This window comes from Rhincodon typus, chromosome 8, assembly GCF_021869965.1.
Source record: "Rhincodon typus isolate 14 chromosome 8, sRhiTyp1.1, whole genome shotgun sequence".
In the NCBI taxonomy this organism is placed as follows: domain Eukaryota; kingdom Metazoa; phylum Chordata; class Chondrichthyes; order Orectolobiformes; family Rhincodontidae; genus Rhincodon; species Rhincodon typus.
Genome location: NC_063339.1, coordinates 39,493,675 through 39,499,674, shown reverse-complemented (window position 1 = coordinate 39,499,674; position 6,000 = coordinate 39,493,675). Strand labels below are relative to the sequence as shown.

The following is a 6,000-nucleotide window of genomic DNA, read 5'->3' as shown; positions in this document are numbered from 1 at the left end:
CATGAGCATTTTGACTGTTCTTTTGGAAATTTTCTCCTTTGTTCTGTGGTCCTCTCCTCCACACAATCCCATCCACCAGGACCTTCAGGTTCCTGTCTGCAAAGTGGGTTGCCAATTTCCCCTTGTCTGCCAAGCCTGGGGCAATCTTGCAGGGCAGCTCTGGACTGCCGGTACTTGACTGGGTGCACAATGGCCTTTTATATGTGGTGCCAGCACCAGGGTTGTCGGCATGTCCTGGCAGTGATAAGTAGCTCCAGATATGGCAAGGGGGAGAACTGCATTAGTAACAGATGAGAGGAATGTGTGGTAGGCAGTGAATGAGATGAGTTTGGGACGATTGCACAAAAATCTTATTAGTATCCACAGAGAGAAACCCTCCATGAAACTCATCAAAACCGACACTTTTCCAAAATATGGGAAGGTTCAGCCCAAAGACCGAGTCAACATTTAAAAATAGATTAAATAGTTTCTGAAGGAATATATGGAATGTGCCTCGTGGAATGGGTGCTGGATCGGGATTATTCGTTCTATTGTTTTTTTGAATGTGAATTTTTATTTCTGTGGAAAGTTCAAAATATTTGTTTGTCTTTCTTTACATTAGAAGATTAAAGAAATAAAGTAGTAAGAAGAGAGCATTGGAGTATTAAAGTCATGTTGAATATTTTACAGTTGACTTTTACAAAACAGGAGAAATCTGTAACTTTACACAAGTTTATACTTGTATAGATCTTATTGCTTTGAGAATTCAATAAGAAAAAAAATGCTGCTGATTTGTTTATGTGGTTGACCTTTTGCTGCTTTCTTTTGCCCCACCCTCTGTGACATGGTATCATGAGATCATGACACATTGTCACCACACTGGAGTCATGTCTTTGAACTACCACCCAATTTTGTGTTCTCCTCACTTCACTAGAACTGTTCCTTGCACCAGCCCTCAAATCTGCACTGACCCTATAAATTGATATAGAATTGTATAGAGGCATTGGGCCATGTGGTTCAATCTTGTGTTATGCTCGGCATAAGCCTCCTGTCATTCAACTTCATCTTATCATATCAGCACAGCCTTCTTCTACTTTCTATCTCAATGTACCTCTTTTACTTTCCCTTATATTTATCTGTGCTACTCACTTCAATGACTCTGCGCATTAAGTTGCATGTTCGAAATTGTCCAGATGAAGAAGTTTCTTGCTTGAATTTCCATTAAATTTATAGGAACCATTATATTTATGGGAACTTATAGTTTTGGGTTCTTTCATGAGTGGAAACATTTCCTCTAAATTTACCAAAGCTGCCTCCCAGTATCTGCACTGATGCCAGTCTGGAATGTAACGTGTGTGTGTGTGTGTGAGAATGTGTGTGTGCTTGTTTGTATGTCCGTGCATCTGTGTGTATGTGTACAATTATGAGTGCATGTATTATCAAACATGCTTCATAATTGTAAAAGAGAAGACTGCTGGTAGCTCACTCCTCAGCCTTCTCTTTTGTAGAGGAGAGCCCCAGTCTGTTCAATCTTTGCTGTTAAGTTTACCTTTCACTGTTCTCTTGCTGACTGATCCTCACTAGCCTTCGCCCTCTGGTTTCACTCTCATTCCTCCTCCACTCTTTCTAGACTTTGGGACATTACTAACCTCCACTAGAATCCTGAACGAATCCCTGTTCCTTCATGTCAGTACTTCTCACCTCCTCTGCCCTCTGTTTCTATTAGGGTTATATTCTATTCCATCCTATTGCAGAAATGAGTCTGGCTTAAACCTCTTTGACTCAGCATTTCACTTTCCTTCATTAACATCCTTCATAAAACACACCACAGTAAATGATCTTCAAGTTAACCCTTCTAAAATCTCATTCTCTGACAAGGCACTCATTTTAGGTCATCCCACTTTAAGGAATACTGCTCCTGTGAAGCCTCTTTGGTCATTTTCCTACATTATATATAAATGCAAATTATTATTGTTCTGGGAGGAGAAATGTTTACTGTGTAATACCTAGTTATAAACAATATGCCAAGAATTTTGCGTTATTCTTAAACCCCTGTGACTAAACTGAGAATAAAGGGGTCTTTGATTGCTCAGCCTTGGTCTAAATGCAGCAATCCAGTTGTTGCTTTAAAACTGTGGGTTTCAATTTCAAAGGATATTAGCCTTGACGACACTGTTTTAGTTTTGGTTAGGCAGCTAGATCAGTAGAGACCCAGTCAAATTTGACTCTGACGGACCGCCCCCTCAGTCCTTACATAGACTAAACTAGTTCGACAAATCTCTCCTCAGTTGTCACTCACATACTGGTAGAAAGCAGCAGGCAGGCTGGCGTTCAGGGCTCGTCCACTTTAAGGTTAGTTTCTACAAATTCTTAAGATTCCCTGGTTTAGAACTTAACAAGAACTTCCGGTAAGTTTTAGGATTGTACTTTTCCCTAATGGTAATCTGCAGTAAAAAATTTGAGTATCTCAAACTGAAAATCTTAATCACTGATTGCTTGCTATTCTATAAGACTCTATCCTGTGGAAGCAACACTGTATACTTCCAGTAAGGCATTTGTAGTTAAACTTAAGTGAAACAATCTTTTTGAGTTTGTTCATTAGTACACCAACAAGATAATTGAGAATGTTGGTCTGGTACTTATTAAGATATGTGCAGGATTAAAATATCGCTCCGGTTATTTTGTACTTTAGCCAAGGAAACTTGACTCATAAACAAGGGATGTAGCAGTAGAGAAATAACAAAACGGTGTTTGGTCATGATAGTTGTAAAGGAGAAGTTCATGCAACTGCATATCTGAAGGGCAAGAACTTCAGGCATGTCCACTGTGGTTTTAATTACCATGCTGTGTTTGAAACACACAAGGTCACAATTTCTAACTAGTGGAAATCCTACCATTAATAGTTTGATTTCCATGAAAATGTATATTTACTTTAATTTTATTTTTGATTGATAGACATACAATATTTTTTGCTAAATTAATAGCAGGTAGAAAAATATAATTTAAATTCTAGATTACCCCAAACAATACAAAATATGTGCGTCATTGAACGCAGAAAGCAATGACTCCTGTTCAACACAGAATTTAATAGGGACATAAACTCCCACTTCATTTGCACTGTACTATTTATCTTGATTAAAATTCGTACAGAAATTAAGCATCAGTAAGGTCAAACAATAATGTCAAGATATTGTGTACCTTTGGACTGAAAATGTAAGCACCTAAGTGTTAATTGATAAACAAGTGAGCCAGAGTAAAGTTTAACATTACACTGCCTGAATTGAGATCAACTTCAGAGTTATTTATTTCTGTAAAATATTCTCTGGAGCATTTAATAAAGCATATTTGATATGTATGATAATATGGATAACATAAATAGTTAGGAGTTTATATTAAATAGGATATCTTAAAGTTGAACAGAGTTTAGTTTTAGGAAATACCAGAAAGAATGTGACTACTCAGCAACTACATTAACTATTTGGTGCACAGTATGTGCGGTATCAGAGTGCTTGAAACGTATTAGATACACTGCTGCAGTATATATGTACTATCTTTGAACTATCACTGAAAGTAAGCAACTGCTCAACACCCTCAGAATATTAGCTTCTGAGCAGTAGCATCAAGTAAAATATAAGCCACACACTTCATGTTATTTTCCTGCAACCATTTAACAAGGTAATAACACCTGTGAATTCCAATCAAAAAATTAGTTTACATTATTTTACATATCTGTCTTTCCACCGCTTCTGTGCTGTCAGCTTGTTTATCTAATTTTCAGACTTGGATGAAAATGAATTTCCTCTGACTGAACTTTGGGAAGTCCATAGCCATTGTTTTCGGTCCCCACCACAAACTCAGTTCCTTCATCACTGATTCCAGCCCCTCCCTGGTCATGCTCTCAACCTGAACTAGGCTGTTCATAACTTCAGTATCTTAACTTATTCTGAGCTGTGTTTCCAAATCCATGTATTATGCATCACAAAATCTACCTACTTTGCATTTTATAACTTTGTTTGTTTCCACTTCTCAGCTTTTCTGCAGCTGACTCCCAAATCTATACTTTTATTATTTGCAGAATTTATTATTCCAATCCTTTCTTGGCAGGCCTCCCACCCTCTAGAAACTCATTCAAAACCTGGCCGTCCATATCCGGATCTTTACCAAGTCTGGCCCACCATTACATCTGTGCATGCTGACCCACATGGTTCCTATCAATCCCATTTTAAAACCCATCCTCAAATTCAAATCTCTCCATTATCTGGGCTTTTATAATCTCCCTAGTGTTTTGCAGGCCTTTAGGAATGCTGTTCACTTGTACCTCTGGCCTTCTGTGAAACCCCAATTCAGTTGTGTTCAGTTATCTTGGCCCCAAGCTTTGAAATAACATCTCAGCACCTTCAGCTCTCTCTCATCCTTTAAACTGCTCCCTAAAATCAATCCCTTATCAAACCTTGAATGCCTTATCAAATCCCTCTTGAATATGCTCCTGTGAAGCACCTTGGGCAATGAATTACATTTAAAATGACTGAAGGGCAGGATTTTGCTACCATTGTTGTTGATGATGCTCTTACAGACTAACCAGATTAAGAAAACATGCCTGAACCAATGTTTGTACAAAATGTTCAATTTCAGAGTTCACCAGTGAATTGTTAAATATAACATCTTAGGTGCTGCTTTAATAATAGATAGATAGGCATGTACTGTCTTTGCCATAGTATATGATTGTATGAGGTTCATATCTTTCACACACAATGATGAATGAATTGTTTGTATGTGAAATGAATTTTATGCATTCAATGTAATTTGACGATAATACTTTTTTGCTGACAAAACTTAACGTATTTGAGCTTCCTGGTTCACGTAGACATAACATGTTTCAGCACTTCCATACAAAGATAAGTTTTTTCAAAAGCATTTTTAAGTGCTTTGTTTTACTTATTAGAGTAAGCATGTTCATCCATACCGATTTATTCATGATCATTCAGTGGACTCAATATAATTTACCAAATAACATACAAGGGCAAAGGCATCTTATGTCTGATTGCTATTTCTTTTAGGCTAATTAAAATGTTGGATCCTATTTCACTGTGCAGCTATAACATTTCAGTCATGTGCACACACCAACATTTTGTGGACTCTCTCAGCCATTAATAGGAAATTAAGATTTAGAACTCAGGAAGCAGTGAATGCTTCACTGTAATTTTTATTTACAATGTTTTGTGCTAGAGCACTTAGAAGCTGTTGCCAAAAAGTGATCTTGGCATTGACCACTATACATTGTTTGTTTGACTGTTAAATCTCCAGGGTTACTTCATTTTTCTTGAAATAAGCAGGATTGTTTTCAGTTTTGTTCTAAAATATGTTCTGTCCTAAATGCCTTTTGATAGTAATGGGGATGTTTTGTAAAGAGAGGTTTAAAGTAAGTAATTAATCTGAGTGATAGTTCCTTAAATTCATTTGACATCAATTAGTTACATTCTTTTCCTCTTTTCATTGGTTTTAAGTGAGAAGTAAACAGATTTAGCATCAAACTGCTAAGGTCATATACGGTGAACAGAATAAAACCTGAACTTCTCTTGAAATGTTTACTGCTGTTCTGACCAATAAAGACAGCAGCCCTGGAAAGAAAGCACAGGAGTTGTGATATCATTTCTGGGATTCCACACCGCCTCTGATTTTTGACATCTTGAGCCTTACGGTATAATAGAACCCAGATGTATGAATAATACCTAAACTAAATGCCTGGGCTAATGGGTCCTTTTTATGAGGAAATTCAAATTTTTTTTATAGTGGATTCGTGTTTTTGCCAATATTACAGTGATGATTTTACTTTAAAAGTCTTTACTTGGATATAAACCACTTTGGGACATTGTGCTGAGGTGAAATCTGTCATACAAATACAGGAGTGGGAGGAAGATTGGGTACGGCCAGGAATTGAGTGCAGGGATGGTGCTGTTTGATTAATCTAGGCCCATTTGTAGTAAATCAGGCAGCACACAAACTTTGAACTGCTTGGTAATT

General features: G+C 37.2%; 1 protein-coding gene across 2 annotated transcripts in view; it reads left to right on the top strand.

The window, feature by feature from the left end:
* The first annotated feature begins 2,273 nt into the window (after positions 1-2,273).
* LOC109915354 (protein AHNAK2-like) overlaps positions 2,274-6,000 on the top strand; it is an 82,844-nt gene continuing 79,117 nt past the window's right edge. For both annotated transcript variants that reach the window (XM_048600340.1, XM_048600339.1), the window contains exon 1: positions 2,274-2,331. The gene's annotated coding sequence lies outside the window, so the exon portion shown is untranslated. The remainder of the gene's footprint in view (positions 2,332-6,000) is intronic.